Raw genomic sequence first — 18,918 nt, forward strand, 5'->3', positions numbered from 1 at the left:
AGGGTTACGTAATGTCCAACAGTCCCGTAACAATCTAAAAACCTCATTTCTTACCCCAATTACCGACTCCGTCACTTGTGGAAACGTTTTGTTTAATAGTTGTAGCCCGATGTTCTTGTTCTCACTTTGGTGAGAAGCGAACATTACTAATCCGTAAGCATAACATGCTTCTTTATGTTGCATGTTAGCCGCTTTTTCTAAATCACGAAGTCCAATATTCGGATATATTGAGTCAAAATAATTTCTTAACCCATTGCGTAAAATAGCATTTGGGTTCCCCGCAATATATGCGTCAAAGTAAACACATCGTAACTTATGGATTTCCCAATGTGATATCCCCCATCTTTCGAACGAAAGCCTTTTATAAACCAAGGTATTCTTGGAACGTTCTTCGAATGTCTTACAAACTGATCTCGCCTTAAATAGTTGTGCCGAAGAATTCTGACCAACTCTAGACAAGATTTCATCAATCATGTCTCCGGGTAGGTCTCTTAAAATATTGGGTTGTCTATCCATTTTGTGTTTTTATACTGTAAAATAGACAAGAGTTAGATTCATAAAAAAAATACTTATTAATACAAGCAATTTTTACATATATCATAAAGCATAAGCACACTATATTACATATATTACACCACACGAATACAACTATCTTATTCCGACTCGCTTGTTTCTTCTTCTTTGGTTTTGGTTCGTTTTCCCAAGTTTCTAGGGATATATGATGTTCCCCTAATACGAGCCATTATTTTCCACATTGGTTTAGAAAAACCTGGTGGTTTAGAGGTTCCCGGGTCATTGTTACAACTTAAGGACTTCGGGGGTTGACGATACATATAAAGTTCATCGGGGTTGGAATTAGATTTCTCTATTTTTATGCCCTTTCCCTTATTATTTTCTTTTGCCTTTTTAAATTCAGTTGGGGTAATTTCTATAACATCATCGGAATTCTCGTCGGAATCCGATTCATCGGAGAATTGGTAATCCTCCCAATATTTTGCTTCCTTAGCGGAAACACCATTGACCATAATTAACCTTGGTCAGTTGGTTGAGGATTTTCTTTTACTTAACCGTTTTATTATTTCCCCCACCGGTTCTATTTCTTCATCCGGTTCCGATTCTTCTTCCGGTTCCGATTCTTCTTCTGGTTCCGACTCTTCTTCCGGTTCCTTTTCGGGAACTTGTGAATCAGTCCACGAATCATTCCAATTTACATTTGACTCTTCATTATTATTAGGTGAGTCAATGGGACTTGTTCTAGAGGTAGACATCTATCACATAATATCAAACGCGTTAAGAGATTAATATATCACATAATATTCACATGTTAAAAATATATAGTTTCCAACAAAATTTGTTAAGCAATCATTTTTCAAGTAAACACGGTCGAAGTCCAGACTCACTAATGCATCCTAACAAACTAGATAAGACACACTAATGCAAAATTCTGGTTCTCTAAGACCAACGCTCGGATACCAACTGAAATGTCCCGTTCTTATTGATTAAAAACGTTCCATATTAATTGATTTCGTTGCGAGGTTTTGACCTCTATATGAGACGTTTTTCAAATACTGCATTCATTTTTAAAACAAACCATAACCTTTATTTCATAAATAAAGGTTTAAAAAGTTTTACGTAGATTATCAAATAATGATAATCTAAAATATCCTGTTTACACACGACCATTACATAATGGTTTACAATACAAATATGTTACATCGAAATCAGTTTCTTGAATGCAGTTTTTACACAATATCGTATAAACATGGACTCCAAATCTTGTCCTTATTTTAGTATGCAACAGCGGAAGCTCTTAATATTCACCTGAGAATAAACATGCTTTAAACGTCAACAAAAATGTTGGTGAGTTATAGGTTTAACCTATATATATCAAATCGTAACAATAGACCACAAGATTTCATATTTCAATACACATCCCATACATAGAGATAAAAATCATTCATATGGTGAACACCTGGTAACCAACATTAACAAGATGCATATATAAGTATATTCCCATCATTCCGGGACACCCTTCGGATATGATATAAATTTCGAAGTACTAAAGCATCCGGTACTTTGGATGGGGTTTGTTAGACCCAATAGATCTATCTTTAGGATTCGCGTCAATTAGGGTGTCTGTTCCCTAATTCTTAGATTACCAGACTTAATAAAAATGGGCATATTCGATTTCGATAATTCAACCATAGAATGTAGTTTCACGTACTGGTGTCTATTTTGTAAATCATTTATAAAACCTGCATGTATTCTCATCCCAAAAATATTAGATTTTAAAAGTGGGACTATAACTCACTTTCACAGATTTTTACTTCGTCGAGAAGTAAGACTTGGCCACTGTTGATTCACGAACCTATAACAATATATACATATATATTAAAGTATGTTCAAAATATATTTACAACACTTTTAATATATTTTGATGTTTTAAGTTTATTAAGTCAGCTGTCCTCGTTAGTAACCTACAACTAGTTGTCCACAGTTAGATGTACAGAAATAAATCAATAAATATTATCTTGAATCAATCCACGACCCAGTGTATACGTATCTCAGTATTGATCACAACTCAAACTATATATATTTTGGAATCAACCTCAACCCTGTATAGCTAACTCCAACATTTACATATAGAGTGTCTATGGTTGTTCCGAAATATATATAGATGTGTCGACATGATAGGTCGAAACATTGTATACGTGTCTATGGTATCTCAAGATTACATAATATACAATATAAGTTGATTAAGTTATGGTTGGAATAGATTTGTTACCAATTTTCACGTAGCTAAAATGAGAAAAATTATCCAATCTTGTTTTACCCATAACTTCTTCATTTTAAATCCGTTTTGAATGAATCAAATTGCTATGGTTTCATATTGAACTTTATTTTATGAATCTAAACAGAAAAAGTATAGGTTTATAGTCGGAAAAATAAGTTACAAGTCGTTTTTGTAAAGGTAGTCATTTCAGTCGAAAGAACGACGTCTAGATGACCATTTTAGAAAACATACTTCCACTTTGAGTTTAACCATAATTTTTGGATATAGTTTCATGTTCATAATAAAAATCATTTTCTCAGAATAACAACTTTTAAATCAAAGTTTATCATAGTTTTTAATTAACTAACCCAAAACAGCCCGCGGTGTTACTACGACGGCGTAAATCCGGTTTTACGGTGTTTTTCGTGTTTCCAGGTTTTAAATCATTAAGTTAGCATATCATATAGATATAGAACATGTGTTTAGTTAATTTTAAAAGTCAAGTTAGAAGGATTAACTTTTGTTTGCGAACAAGTTTAGAATTAACTAAACTATGTTCTAGTGATTACGAGTTTAAACCTTCGAATAAGATAGTTTTATATATATGAATCGAATGATGTTATGAACATCATTACTACCTCAAGTTTAGTAGGTAAACCTACTGGAAGTGACAATAAATGATCTAGCTTCAAAGGATCTTGGATGGCTTGAAAGTTCTTGAAGTAGGATCATGACACAAAAACAAGTTCAAGTAAGATTTTTGCTCAAATTAAGATAGTTTATAGTTATAGAAATTGAATCAAAGTTTGAATATGAATATTACCTTGAATAAGAAAGATAACTTACTGTATATAACAAAGGTTTCTTGATCTTAGATGATTACTTGGAATGGATTAGAAAGCTTGGAAGTAAATTAGTAAACTTGAAGGGATTTTTGAAGTATTCTTGAAGTGTTCTTCCTATGATGATTATAGCTTGATTCTTGAAGTGATTTTTGATGAAGATGATGATTAACTACTGTAAAAATACTTTCATAATAGTGTGGGTGTGTTGAGAGAGAATTAGAAAGAGATTTGGAAGTGAAATGGAGTGAATGATGAGTGTTAATTGGTGAGTGGTGAGTGGGGTTAAAAGGAGTTCTAGTTAGTTGACTAGCTCATGGTAGAAGTTAAAATTGATTAGTCATACATGAAATAATCAAGAGTGAAATCCCATGCTAGTTCCTATTGGTATATACCCATAGTAAGTACGTTTTTAAGCTGTGTATAATACGGGTAAGAATACGACTAGAATTCTTGATGAAAGAAAAGAATGGGAAAGTAACTGTAACCATTTTCGTTAAGTATGAGTGTTTTGATATATGTATTGAAGTCTTCCAAAAGTATTTTAATACATCTAAATACACTACATGTATATACATTTTAACGGAGTCGTTAAGTCATCGTTAGTCGTTACATGTAAGTGTTGTTTTGAAACCTTTAAGTTAACGATCTCAATTAATATTGTTAACCCATTGTTTATTATATCTAATGAGATGTTAAATTATTATATTATCATGATATTATGATATATTAATATATCTTAATATGATATATATACATTTAAATGTCGTTACAACGATAATCGTTACATATATGTCTCGTTTCGAAATCCTTAAGTTAGTAGTCTTGTTTATATGTATATAACTCATTGTTAATATACTTATGGACATACTTACTTATCATAATCTCATGTTAACCATATGTATATCCATATATATATCATCATGTCATTTTTACAAGTTTTAACGTTCGTGAATCGCCGGTCAACTTGGGTGGTCAATTGTCTATATGAAACATATTTCAATTAATCAAGTCTTAACAAGTTTGATTGCTTAACATGTTGGAAACATTTAATCATGTAAATATCAATCTCATTTAATATATATAAACATGGAAAAGTTCGGGTCACTACACTTGACTGGGTACGGTGGGCGGGATATCTATAAATACCAATAATTATTCATTTTACCTGACACGGAACTGGATTAGTAGTTAATAGACTTGTTGAAACAGGGGTGAATTACATTCAAGGGTAATTGGTCTAATTGTTAACAAAGTAGTAAAACCTTGGTTTACACGCAGTCGATAACCTGGTGTATTCATTAAACAAAGTATTAAAACCTTGTTACAATTCGAATCCCCAATTAGTTGGAATATTTGACTTCGGGAATAAGAATAATTTGACGAAGGCTTTCGCTCTTTATATTTATGACTGATGGACTATTATGGACAAATCCGTATGGATATATTAAATAATCCAGGACAAAGGACAATTAACCCATGGGCATAAAACTAAAATAAACACGTCAAACATCATGATTACGGAAGTTTAAATAAGCATAATTCTTTCATTTCATATCTAATTTCCTTTATTTTATATTTAATTGCACTTCTAATTATCGCATTTTTATTGTTATTGTATTTAATTGCACTTTTAATTATCGTACTTTTTAATTATCGCAAGTTTATTTTATCCCTGTGGAACGAACCGGACTTACTAAAAACTACACTACTGTACGATTAGGTACACTGCCTATAAGTGTTGTAGCAAGGTTTAAGTATATCCATTCTATAAATAAATAAATATCTTGTGTAAAATTGTATCGTATTTAATAGTATTTTCTGTAAAAATATAATCTATTTCGTACACCCCGCTGCAAACATCAACTACACGAGCCTTAGTAATCCGAAACCACACGAGATTACTACCTCAATAAGATGACCGAACTACACGAGTCACCATGAATCCGAACTACACAAGATTCATTTTGATAAGATGACCGAACTACGCGCGTCATAGTGAATCCGAACTACACGCGATTCACTTCTCCAACTCAAAACCCTTCGCCATTGGGGTTATATCATCCACATCACAACCACGTGTGATAGTGTACACACAAAACGTGTACCTCGCCAAAGGTGGTCAACCAAAATGCACAACCGTGCCAATTGGATCTAAACGCAAGTCCATCAAATCCACCTATATGTGAAGTGAGCTCTATAACCGAGAACCACTTCACCCGACCCGCACCCATCCTACACATACATATGCACATAGGATATTAACACTCACATTGTTGCCTTGATGAATGCTTCAAAGTAATCCGCGACTCGTCAATGGAAAGTACCTATTCCATTATCACAAATACAACAATACACAATTAGGGTTGACTTACAAACCAACCCAATTCGACACTTAGTGCCATTTTGACCCAAATGCACTTCCAAGCACAAAACGCGCCCAAACTAACCAATAATCACTAACACTAGTGACAATGGTCCTAATAAACCAAATGAACCCAATCTTAAGTGTTAAACACTTATCAATCTCAAAATTACCCATAAACCCTAATTTTGACTCAATTCCAAAATTAGTCTTTCAAATACATAAAACGGGTTCTAACACTTTCATAATCACTAAACCTAGTGATTAAACCCAAATTCAAGTTCTAATCATAGCCAATTTGTTCACCAACCCAAAATCCACCAACAATAACAATAAACCCGATTAGTAGCATCACTAAACTCACTCCAAGAGTTTAAATGGGTTTCTCATCAATTTAAGTTCAAACCCTAACTTGATTATCAAAATCAAACAATGAAATTCGGAGTTAGAACTTACCACAACCACCAAAACGTAGCTAGGAACGAGGTGAACAACTTTAAGACCCGAGACTTTGATCAATTCAAGCTTCTTCTTCTCCAAAACCCCAAATCTCTCTCTAGAAATCTCCCTCTCTCTAGATAGTTTAGTGTGTGTTTGTGGATGTGAAAATGATCCAAAATTGGATCCAAACCAACTGATAAACTATCAAATCCGGCCTCAAGTGAAAAGACCAAAAAGCCCCTCATTAAACTCTAATTTGAAAAAGTCAGATTTCTGTAGCAGACCAGGTGCGCAGCGCGCACAACCCTCTGAACAGGTTCTGAGCTTCTATTCCATACCACGCTTCACCTACGATACGTACATCATTTAAAGTTCATCGGGGTTGGAATCGGGTTTCTCTATTTTTATACCTTTTCCCTTATTATTTTCTTTCGCTTTATTAAATTGGGTCGAGGTAATTTCTATAACATCATCGGAATCCTCATCGGGATTCGATTCATTGGAAAATTGGTAATCTTCCCAATATTTTGCTTCCTCGGCGGAAAAACCATTGACCATTATTAACTTTGGTCCGTTGGTTGAGGATTTTCTTTTATTTAATCGATTTACTATAGGTATCAATATTTCTTCCTCCGGAACCTCTTCTTCTTCTGGTTCCTCCTCTTCCGATTCCTCCTTTTCTGGTTCCTCTTCTTCCGGTTCCTCCTCTTCCGGTTCCTCTTCGGGAATTTGTGAATCTTCCTAAAATATATTCGACTCTTCATTATTATTAGGTGAATCAATGGGATTTGTACAAGAGGTAGACATCTATCACACAATATCAAACACATTAAGAGATTAATATATTACATAATATTTACATGTTAATAATATATAGTTTCCAACAAAAAATGTTAAGCAATCATTTTTGAAGAAAAACACGGTCGAAGTCCAGACTCACTAATGCATCCTAACAAACTCGGTAAGACACACTAATGTAATTTTCTGGTTCTCTAAGACCAACGCTCGGATACCAACTGAAATGTCCCGTTCATATTGATTATAAACGTTCCATATTAATTGATTTCGTCGCGAGGTTTTGACCTCTATATGAGACGTTTTTTAAAGACTGCATTCATTTTTAAAACAACCATAACCTTTATTTTATCGATAAAGGTTTAAAAAGTATTACGTAGATTATCAAATAACGATAATCCAAAATATACCGTTTACACACGACAATTACATAATGGTTTACAATAAGAATATATTACATCAAAAATAAGTTTCTTGAATGCAGTTTTTGTACAATATCACACAAGCATGGACTCTAAATCTTGTCCTTATTTTAGTATACAATAGCGAAAGCTCATAATAATCACCTGAGAATAAACATGCTTAAAACGTCAACAAAAATGATGGTGAGTTATAGGTTTAACCTATATATTATCAAATCATAATAATAGACCACAAGATTTCATATTTCAATATACATCCCATACATAGAGATAAAATTCATTCATATGGTGAACACCTGGTAACCAACATTAACAAGATGCATATAAGAATATCCTGTATCATTCCGGGAAATCCTTCGGACATGATAAAAATGAATTCGAAGTACTAAAGCATCCGGTACTTTAGATGGGGTTCGTTAGGCCCAATAGATCTATCTTTAGGATTCGCGTCAATTAGTAGATCGGTTTCCTAATTCTTAGGCTACCAAGCAAAAGGGGCATATTCGGCTTTGATCATTCACCCATATAATGTAGTTTCATTTACTTGTGTCTATTTCATAAAGTATTTATAAAAGTGCATGTATTCTCATCCCAAAATATTAGATTTTAAAAGTAGGACTATAACGCACTTTCACAGATTTTTACTTCGTCGGGAAGTAAGACTTGGCCAATGGTCGATTCACGAACCTATAACAAATATGTACATATATATCAAAGTATGTTCAAAATATATTTACAACATTTTTAATACGTTTTACTGTTTTAAATTTATTAAGTCAGCTGTCCTCGTAAGTAACCTACAACTAGTTATCCACAGTTAGATGTACAGAAATAAATCGATATATATTATCTTGAATCAATCCACGACCCAGTGTATACACGTCTCAGGCTAGATCATAACTCAAAGTATATATATTTTTGGAATCAACCTCAACCCTGTATAGCTAACTCCAACATTACTGCATATAGAGTGTCTATGGTTGTTCCAAATAATATATATACATGGGTCGATATGATATGTCAAAACATTTGTATACGTGTATATGGTATCCCAAGATTAAATAATATATTAGAATACATGTATAATACAATATAAGTTAGCTAGGATATGATTTTTATAGAATTGTTACAATATTTCCCGTAGCTACAACAATCAAAAAATATCCAATCTTGTTTTACCCATAACTTCTTCGTTTTTAATTCGATTTGAGTGAATAAAATTGCTATGGTTTCATATTGAACTCTATTTTATGAATATAAACATAAAAAGTATAGGTTTATAGTTTGAAATATAAGTTTCAAGTCTTTTTTGTAAAGGTAGTCATTTAGTCGAAAGAACGACGTCTAGATGACCATTTTGGAAAACATACTCCCACTTTGAGTTTAACCATGATTTTTGGATATAGTTTCATGTTCATAAGAAAAATCATTTTCCCAGAAGAACAAATTTTAAATCAAAGTTTATCATAGTTTTTAATTAACTAACCCAAAACAGCCCGCGATGTTACTACGACGGTGTATATCTGGTTTTACGGTGTTTTTCGTGTTTTTCGGTTTTAAATTATTAAGTTAGAATATAATATAGATATAGAACATGTGTTTAGTTGATTTTAAAAGTCAACTTAGAAGGATTACCTTTTGTTTGCGAACAAGTTTAGAATTAACTAAACTATGTTCTAGTGATTACATGTTCAAATCTTCGAATAAGATAGTTTTATATGTATGAATCGAATGATGTTATGAACATTATTACTACCTCAAGTTTAGTAGGTAAACCTATTAGAAGTGACAAGAAATGTTCTAGCTTCAAAGGATCTTGGATGGCTTGAAAGTTCTTGAAGTAGAATCATGACACGAAAACAAGTTCAAGTAAGATTATCACTCGAATTAAGATAGTTATAGTTATAGGAATTGAATCAAAGTTTGTATATGAGTATTAAATTGATTTAGAATAATATCTTACTGTAAACAACAAGGATTTCTTGAGGTTGGATGATCACTTTACAAGATTGGAATTGAGCTAGTAAACTTGGAAGTATTCTTAATTTTATGAAACTAGAACTTGTAGAATTTATGAAGAACACTTAGAACTTGAAGATGGAACTTGAGAGAGATCAATTAGATGAAGAAAATTGAAGAATTAAAGTGTTTGTAGGTGTTTTTGGTCGTTGGTATATGGATTAGATATAAAGGATATGTAATTTTATTTTCATGTAAATAAGTCATGAATGATTACTAATATTTTTGTAATTTTATGAGATATTTCATGCTATTTGCCAAATGATGGTTCCCACATGTGTTAGGTGACTCACATGGGCTGCTAAGAGGTGATCATTGGAGTGTATATACTAATAGTACATACATCTAAAAGCTGTGTATTGTACGAGTATGAATACGGGTGCATACGAGTAGAATTGTTGATGAAATTGAACGAGGATGTAATTGTAAGCATTTTTGTTAAGTGGAAGTATTTTGATAAGTGTCTTGAAGTCTTTCAAAAGTGTATGAATACATATTAAAACACTACATGTATATACATTTTAACTGAGTCGTTAAGTCATCGTTAGTCGTTACATGTAAATGTTGTTTTGAAACCTTTAGGTTAACGATCTTGTTAAATGTTGTTAACCCATTATTTATTATATCTAAAGAGATGTTAAATTATTATATTATCATGATATTATGATATATTAATATATCTTAGTATGATATATATACTGTTAAATGTTGTTACAACGATAATCGTTACATATATGTCTCGTTTCAAAATTCTTAAGTTAGTAGTCTTGTTTTACATATGTAGTTCATTGTTAATATACATAATGACATGTTTACTTATCATTTATCATGATTAAACAGAGTGTAACAATATCTTAATATGATTCATATGTAATTAGTAAGACGTTGTTATAACGATAATCGTTATATATATCGTTTCAAGTTTCTTAATTCAATAAACACAATTTTATGTATATAACTCATTGTTAAAATACCTAATGAGATACTTACTTATCATAATATCATGTTAACTATATATATAATCATATATATGTCATCATATAGTTTTTACAAGTTTTAACGTTCGTGAATCACCGGTCAACTTGGGTGGTCAATTGTCTATATGAAACCTATTTCAATTAATCAAGTCTTAACAAGTTTGATTGTTTAACATGTTGGAAACACTTAATCATGTAAATATCAATTTCATTTAATATATATAAACATGGAAAAGTTCGGGTCACTATATCCTTCATGTTTGCTCAATCCGTTTTCTAGTACCAATTTTTCTCATCTTTTGAGCTTACTCAGCCGCTATTCTTTATCATCAAACTTTCGACTGCTAAAATCGTTTACAATTTTTACTGCTTCATTAAGCTTTTTCAACATTCCGAGTATTGATTCACAGACTAGGTGTTTTTCAGAATTTCAGAATGGAATACCATAATTCCAAGAGATAAATGTTATATGTATACATATAACTGTTGATGTAGACATGCTACACTGATTGCTGATTCACAGTAACTGGTACGGCAATTATCATTACAAAACACGGATGAGTATATGATAGGGTTTTAATGAACGAATATAATAGTTCTTCGGAGTGACTTAAGTTAATGAGTAATGAAGTTGCTGGTAAGTTTACTGCTAATGTGGTGGAATATAAAAGGTTCCCCGACAACGATGACGAAAGGCAGACTTATATATCAAGGCTATAATAAGGCTAATCTGAATGAAAGTCGAAGTTGACTTGCTGGAGCTGTGACAAAATTTGCTAATTTGGAAAGAGATTGCAAAGTTATTTTCGGTAATAACAACGTTAAAGGAATTAGCATAGCTACGTGTTAAACGTTTACTCAGTTTCTAAGAGTTTTTCAGGTGCATAACTATATGTATCAATCTTTTCTTTCGTAGGTAAAGTGCGGTTGGTTCATCCTTTCGATTGAGGTGTTTTCAAGAATCATGAAAGGTTTGAACGCAGATTGTAATCGTCAAGATACAAATGAGGTTTAAGATGAGATCAAGTGGCAAACTTGAAGAATCGTTTAGTTTCATATGTTATAATCAATATTTTAATTCATTTTAATTGTCCAATATTGGTAGTCCTCAGTTAATAGTCCACAGTTAGCAATATATAATATTTGAATTAATTAATGCGTGTCGTGACCTGTGTACATGTCACAGATTCGATCACAACTCAAAGTATATATATTATTGTAGAATCAACCTCAACCCTGTATAGCTAACTCCAGCATTACTGCATATAGAGTGTCTATGGTTATTCCAAATAATATATATATAGATGCGTCGATATGATATGTCAAAACTTTGTATACGTGTCCCGATATTTAAAGTGCGTAAAATAACAGTAATTAAATGACGATAAATAAAGTGCGTAAAATAAATAACAAAAATTAAATGACAATAAATAAAATTGCTAGAATTTAAATTGCGATAAATAAATTGCGATAAATAAACTGCGATAAATAAAATATAATCAGTTAGCTAGGAACAGTTAGCTGGAAACAGTTAGCGTGGATTCTTAACAAAAATTTTCTCATAGTTAATTTGTTTGTTTCTAACAAATTTTATTTTTGTCCAATGTTTTCTTCATTATGCCACTTGTTGAATTCTGGTAAGTCAAAATCCAAATATGAAATTGAATGAAAATGGTTATTCTGTGGTGAACGAATTCGTATATCTGTGGATGTAAGTAGGATAGTAAATGACCGTTGAATCAGATTCGAAGAATGTACAGTGTAACTTATTAATGTGAAATCTAATTATTCCTCGGGTATTACCTACCCGTTAAAATATTTTCACCATTAACAGTTTGTACAAGAGAAATTTTAATTACAATCTTTATGAAAATACATACATATATATTTTCTTCAGATATAATCATAGATTTAATGAGTTAATGTGATATTAATCTCATTTAGTTTTTGGTTGGAAATAGAATAAATAATCTCTAAAACTTCAGAGATTACATAATCGTCATGTAGAACGAAGATAAATGATGTAGAACGATTCGTAGAACGATGATTATACTCGAGGTACAGAATGAGATGTTGAGGCATGTGATGTTGACACTTGGGTTTTTAGTGGTACTGGTGCTGTTACTGATGGTACTGTTGGTGCCGGTGATGTTGCTGAAGCTGGTAAATTTTGCACCATATTTTCCAAGGCTACAACTCGGGTGTGAAGCTCGTTGACTTCTTCTATTACACCAGGATGATTGTCAGTTGGAACAAACGGATGAATAAGGTTTAGAATTTTAGATAGAATATAATCGTGGTGAGATATACGGGAAATGAGAGTGAGAATGGTGTTTTGGATTGGTTTACCGGTGAATGCTTCAGGTTCTTCGCCCAGAGGACAATATGGTGGATGAAAGGGATCGCTTCTTCTTGTCTCCAATGATTAAGTAGACTTCGAACCCATCAGATGAATTGGGGATGGCTGATTGGTTGATTCATTCTGGTGACACTGCTTCCGGAGCTTAGGCGAACATCCATGTCAGAATAGCTGTCGGAATAACTATCGGAATAGCTATCGAAATCTGAGGGACTCGAACTGGTTGAGGGATTCATCTCGTACGATCAGATGAAGGATTTTCGATAAGAAATAGATTATAGGAAGTAGATTAGTGATGTTATGCGAGGTGTATATGAAATAGGTTATATTTTTACTAGGAAACACTATTAAATACGATACAATTTTACACAAGATATTTATTTATTTATAGAATGGATATACCTAAACCTTGCTATAACACTTATAGGCAGTGTACCTAATCGTACAGTAGTGTAGTTTTTAGTAAGTCCGGTTCGTTCCACAAGGAATCTTTTAAACAAAGCTTAACGCTATATTAGTTTTAATTTATAAAAATACAAATATATATAAGTAATATTATTATTATAAAAGGGGGTTTTTACCGTTTAATGACCGGTTTGTTGATTTTAAAACTTTAGTCGCAGTTAAAACCTAATGTAAAATATTAAATAAATAAAAGACTTAATTTAAAGCGTAAAATAAATAACGATAATGAAATTGCACTAAATAAAAGTGCGATGAAATAAAATTGCGATAATTAAAGAGTATGAAAATTAAAAGTGCAATTAAATACAATGACAATAATTAAAAGTGCAATTAAATACAATAACAATAAATAAAAGTGCAATAATTAGAAGTGCAATTAAATATGAAAATAAAGGAATTATGCTTATTTAAACTTTCGTAATCATGATGTTTGACGTGTTGATTTTTAGTTTTATGCTCATGGGTTAATTGTCCTTTGTCCTGGATTATTTAATATGTCCGTCTGGTTTTTGTCCATAACAGTCCATCAGTCATAAATATAAAGTGCGAGTGTCCTCGTCAAATTATCCTTATACCCGAAGTCAAATATTCCAACTAATTGGGGACTTAAACTGTAACAAGGTCATAATACTTTGTTTAATAATTACACCAGGATTTCGATTGCGTGTAACCCAAGGTTTTAATACTTTGTTATCAATTATGTCAAGTGTCCTTGTACATAATTTCACCCCTGTTTTAATAATTCCATAGACTATTAATCCATTCACGTGTCCGGTTAAATGAACGATTATTCGTACATATAAATATCCCGCCCATCGTGTCCGATCGAGTGTATATGGTTATTTATAGGGACGTCCAATTGTAAATCTTTATATTAAAATTAACAAACTATCATTTAGTTAAACAATTATAAAGCCCATTAATAGCCCATAGTCTAATTTCCACAAGTGTAGTTCTTTTGTCCAAACCCCAATTATGGTGCAAAGCCCAATTACCCAATTTTAATATTTTTAGCCCAACATCATGATTACTTCGGTATTAAATAAGCATAATAATAACTTAGCTACGAGACATTAAATTAAAAAGGTTGAACATAACTTATAATGATTAAAAATAGCGTAGCGTTACACGGACAGAATTTTGACTTACACCCTTACAACATTCGCTAACATACCCTTATTATTAGAAATTAAAATTAAAATTAAAATTATAATATAAATATATATACATATACGTTGATGAATGAAGAGAAAAAGATGTGTAAAAATCGGCCGAATGCTCGGCCTTTTATAGGCCCATGTAATAATGTTTGACCTCCGCGAGTGCGGAGGTTTTTGTCTTCAAAGCTCCGCGAGTGCGGAGCCCCTGATTCCAGCTAACATAAGTTTGGCTCCTAACTTGCCGACGGATTTTGTTATATAAATATAATATAAATATATAATTTATATAATTAATTATATACTATATTATATTTATATACATAATTAATTTGTAACTTTTGGTCCGTTGCGTCGTACGTTGAAAGCTGGTTCATGTCTCGGTTTCGGATTTTCGAACGTCCTTTCGTATAATTTAATATCTTGTACTTTGCATTTTTCAGCTAGTACTCTTGTAATTTTGAGACGTTTCTCATCAATAATTGGAACCACTTTGATTGTACTTTGTACTTTTGAGCTTTTTGGTCATTTGCGTCTTCAATTCGTCGAATCTGCCTTTTGTCTTCACCTTTTAATATTTAAACGAATATTCTTTGTAAATAGGACAACTGCAACTAAAAGCTTGTCTTTCTTGAGGGATAATGCTGTAACATCCCGCGTTTTTCCGTTAAATTTATTTTAACGCCGTCTTTTTTTTTAATAATACCTTTCGTTATTTAAATTCGTAGTTTCCGTTGACTAACGTTCATAATATTTCCGTTATTTAATTATAACATCACTCATTTACTCGAGCGTTTTCAAAATATTCGTTCGGTAAAATCCCGCACCCGCTTCTAAACTCGAGGGACTAAAATTGACACGGGGCAAACTAGTTGACTAGGTCAACTAGTCCACCCCAATCACCACCATTCAATCATCTCCATCTCTCTCTCTTTCTCTCTAGCAAGAACACACACACAAACACCCAATTCAATCATTCATCATCTAAATCGGATTTAGCAAGCAAACATCAAAACAAATTACATTTTCGTGATCCTCTCTTCATCCTCTATATTTTGGTATCAATTTCATCAAGTTTGGGTAACTTTCTAAAAACTCTAGATTTCTATAAATTCGTGTTTTTGACTTGAAATTGTGTTAGTTAGTGTCTATAGCTCGTGTCTAGCATGAATATATGTTTTGTTTGCTCGATTTGTTGATTTGAGTAACTAGTTTGAACTTTAGAAGTGGGTTAGCTTAATCTTTGATTTTGGATGATTAAAAGTTGTTTAATTGTTAAAGTTCATGTTTTAATTGTGTTACTAGTATCACTAACTTCGTTTTGATGCGTAGGTTGATTAAGAAAACTTCAAACACATGATTATTGATTTTTATGAATTTTGGTTAGGGTTTGATAGACTTTGAAATGAACTTTTGATGCGTTGAATGCTTGTTAATGTTGTTAGCAAGTGTTTAGATGCAATGTATGCTTAATTACCTTCGAAACGGCATATCGTATGTGTAAATTGGATTCCCGAATCATAAAATACGTTTTACGAAATTGAAACTTTGAAAATAAACCTTTCTTGATCAATTGACGAGTTTTCGGTTATTTTAATTGATGTTTTTGCTTGGTGAAAGGTAGTTAATTGTATTCCTTGTCAAAAGAGCTTTCCAATGATATAAGATGCGTATTCTAAGTGTTTACGGTTTGCGTTTTGTGCTAAATTGAATTTTGGATCAAGACTTGAACTTTTGAAACTGACCAGGTACCAGGCCACGCCTAATGTCGCGGCGCGACACCTCTGGCCGCGGCGCGGCAATAGCCTTGTTTGGGTTCTGACCTACTTTGTCAAATTTCGAAAAATGTTTGCTATGCTACGCACCTCCGATTCACATGTAACTTGTTCTAACATGCTTATATATGAATAAAAACCTCAGAAAAATAGTTCGGGACCCGACCCGACCCCGTTGACTTTGACTTTGACCGAGTTTGACTTTTAGTCAAACTTAACCAAACGTTTATGCAATCGTTCTAACGTGCTTTTATACTTGATTCTTGCATGAAACTTGACAACGTGATTCACATGCTATATAATCGAGTCGTAACGAGCCATAGGACTAATTGAACACATTTCGCCCGACCTTGTGTCGTAACCGGTTAATTTATACAACTTACTTGTTTAGGTCGAGGCTAAGCAACTATCATGCACACGTTTACTTTGTGAAGTACTTTTATACTCGTGCACTCGAGGTGAGATCATAGTCTCATCTTTCAACAACTTTTATACTTTTAAATTATGGGATGAGAAACATATACAGTTTTATACAACATACTTTTATACTTTGAACACAAGTACAAGGAAACAAACATTCCACAGCGAGTTAGAACAAAAATCCTCAATTCGATTATCATTAGTTACACTTGCAGGGTGTAAGCGAGAACTTATATTGTGTGGCCATACGGGTTTGACAAACCCTCATTTCGGACGGTTCGCTACCGTCTACGGATGAAATATATTTTCGAGAAACAGTGTATGTTCTAACACTATTGTGATGGGGTTCTATGGAAGGAAACGTTAAGTCTTGATAATTGGGTGCTCGCGAACAAACTTTTGGAATGCAAACGATTTGGATAATCAACATATTGGAAATACTAAATCTTGTGGTTCAAAATATAACATTTACTAATACACCTATGATTTCACCAACGTTTTTCGTTGACAGTTTTCTATATGTTTCTCAGGTTCATACATGGCTATTTGATACATGCTTCCGCGTACATTCATACTTGCTTGGGGTCAAGCATACATGTGTACACTCTGATTTCTTGCTTGGAGTCAAGCATACATACATGCATACGCTAGTGATAGCACCTTTGGATTCAAATATATTGTTTACATACTTACGCTATTTATAGCAACTGTGTTTTTTAAACTAATTATGTCGCAAGTTATTTCATTTATACTTTATGACTTTTGTAAACTTAGACTTGTTGTCGAACGGTTTTGTAAACTAAACTTGCAAGTCTTGTACCTTTCAAATGAATGCGACATAATTTTGGTCAAACGAGTCTCATATAGGGACTACGACCACGCAACGGGACCTAAGTTAACGGCGCCGTCAATAACGGTTTTGGTCGGGTCGTTACAAGTGGTATCAGAGCGTTGGTTGTAGGGAACTAGGACGTGCATTAGTGTGTCTAACAGAGTCGTTAGGACGCATTAGTGAGTCTAGACTACAACCGGATAGTTAGCCATTGCATTCTGACATACATTTGCTATAGATAGCACTTACTTGAATACTTGTGCATTATACTTGAATCATTCTTAGGCAAACTTTTTAATGGTACCCAACCTTCATCATACGAACTCGTATTCCGCCACTTTTTGGTAACACACGTAAATTCATGATTCATACACGTATGGATGACGACGACTTCATTAGTCACACTTGTTCGGGAACTCTGTCTCCCGGATTGTTATTTGCCACCGTTTCAACTTACTATCGGTTTCCCGCTGGTGTTTCTTACTATCTACTTTTTGGTGTTACTACCATCACTACTCTAGGTGAGTATCGTCATCAACATTTATCACTACGGTTGCGTGCTACTCGTTATCATGACTCGTTACTCTTTTCATACCTGAATACCTTATTGTCTGACTCGAACCACATTGACGTGAACAATCATTTATACACTTCCCTCGGGGAACGCTTCTTTATAGTTGCACTAATTTTTTCGATTCAATACGAGTCACGTTAGAGACGTCGTTACACTTTGTTTATTTTAAACCTCACGATTACACGAACTTGAATCTATAGAGTGATGTGGGAATGGAGGTATGAGTTAGCGTAATATAACGACACTCGATCAACGTGGTTATATTACGGTAAGACATACCAAAGTTCTAGTGACACGTGATGGTGGTTAGACTCGATCAACCTAAACACCACCATGAGCCATGTACATGACTTCATCTATTCATGTTGGACATCTGAAAACTCCGAGAATATTGATAACAACCATACCGGGGACACACCTTCGATTTTTGTCGAACTATACTTATGCTTCCGAATGAATTACCGATTCCTTTCGACTTCAACCGTATGTTACACGTGTATACTATCTCGTTCTCGCACAGTCTTATTGACTAACTACAATTTACTCGTTATGCTCGCATCGAGGCGAAAACTTCTCTCGCCTTACACTCGTAATTCTGGTTCAGGAAATCTCTTATTTTAAATTCTCAATGGAGAGAGACTCTTCATGTTATACTAGTATTAGCCTCGAGGGTGAATAGTCTCGACGAACATATTTGGAAAT

The sequence above is a fragment of the Rutidosis leptorrhynchoides genome, chromosome 5, assembly GCF_046630445.1.
Source record: "Rutidosis leptorrhynchoides isolate AG116_Rl617_1_P2 chromosome 5, CSIRO_AGI_Rlap_v1, whole genome shotgun sequence".
In the NCBI taxonomy this organism is placed as follows: domain Eukaryota; kingdom Viridiplantae; phylum Streptophyta; class Magnoliopsida; order Asterales; family Asteraceae; genus Rutidosis; species Rutidosis leptorrhynchoides.